The sequence below is a fragment of the Cornus florida genome, unplaced genomic scaffold (assembly GCF_030987335.1).
Source record: "Cornus florida cultivar Cherokee Brave unplaced genomic scaffold, ASM3098733v1 CherokeeBrave_3.0.0_Hap2_Chr02, whole genome shotgun sequence".
Taxonomy (NCBI): Eukaryota; Viridiplantae; Streptophyta; class Magnoliopsida; order Cornales; family Cornaceae; genus Cornus; species Cornus florida.
The window spans coordinates 88,399,282-88,400,771 of NW_026775572.1; the positions used below are offsets into that span (position 1 = coordinate 88,399,282).

Consider the following 1,490-nt stretch of genomic DNA (forward strand, 5'->3'; position numbering starts at 1 on the left):
AATTTCCCTGAGAATATGATGGTTGATTAGGAAAATGATAATTAGAAAATTAATTTCCTTATGATTGATATGGTCTATATCCTTGTCCTTAGCCTTGCATTGGAGGTGGAATGTACTTTCCTTGAAAACTACCTTGGGGAGGGTTTAAGCCTTCCCCTTGGTTTCTCCAGGAGAAATTTGGGTGATTCCTCCAATTAGAATTATAATGATTGCCATCAGGATTGTTCTCTTGATTAACAAAAGCTGCATTGACTTATTCATGATGCTCACTTTGCACATGTCCATAGGGACAATTGGAAGTAGAATGTAAAACACTTAACAAGTCATACATGATTCATTGGATACATGATGGGAATGGTTAGGGAAGGAAGATACTTGATTTACCGAGTTTTGTTTGATCAAGAATTGATCAAACCTTTGAGATAAGGATTTTATCTCGGCGGCTATTTCATTGGAATGGTCAACTTGATATAAGCCAACACTCTTCCTTCCACTTGAGTTCCTACCATTCTTAGAAGATAAAGTTCAATGCAAAGAATTTTCACTCATGCTCTCATAAAGACGCCACACATCATCCTCATACCTATCAATGTAAGAGCCACCCATGGAAGCATCAACCATGCCCTTGTAATTATCAGATAAGCTCTCAAAGAAATATTGAACTAATTGCCATTTGGGCATGTCATGATGTGGACACTTCCTAAGCAATTCATTGAATCTTTCCCATACCTCATGGAACGTTTCCCCATCCCCGTGTCAAAACTCTTGAATTGAGGTTCTTATGGCATTGGTCTTAGAAATCGGATAGTACTTCTTTAAGAACTCTTGTTACATTTCTGCCCAAGAAGTTATTGAAAAAGGCCTAAGATTGTTAAACCAACATTTTGCCTTATCTTTAAGGTTGAATGGTAAAAGTTTAACCCTTAAGACCTCTTCCAGCATGTCCATGTATCTCAAAGTGGAACATACTTCAAGAAACTCATCCAAATGCTTGTAAGGTTCTTTACTTGGAAGTTCATGATAGTTAGGAAGCATTTGAATGGTTTATGGTTTGATTTCATAGTGGTGTGCTCTAAATGGTTGCAATTGAATACATGTGGGTGCATTGTATTCATCAGGCAAGTAGTGATCTCTTAAAGTAAGGGGAGGATTAGCAATTGGAGGTGCAACAAGGGCACCTTGATTGCCTTGTACTATAGGAGGTTGTGGAGCAAACATTGGCCTAGGTATTCCTAATGGAACTTGGCCTTGTTGTTGTGGTGGGTGAATGAATGGCCTCGGCATGCCTAATGGTACTTGCATGTTATCATGATGCACATTGGGGTAGAGGATACCTTGTTGGTCTATGTGACCAAGGTCCTCCACATGATCCTCATTATGTACTTCCATTGATGAAATGGATTAACTAGAACTTCCTTTTCCCCTAAGGTTTCGAACAACGGATTCAAGATGAAAATTAAGAGGGACACGAGTAGGTTTCAATGATCTAC

The 1,490-nt window shown here is 38.8% G+C and overlaps 1 pseudogene; it reads left to right on the forward strand.

The window, feature by feature from the left end:
* Nucleotides 1–679: 679 nt before the first annotated feature.
* On the forward strand, nucleotides 680–778 carry LOC132297986 (small nucleolar RNA R71; annotated as a pseudogene).
* The last annotated feature ends 712 nt before the right edge of the window (nucleotides 779–1,490 follow it).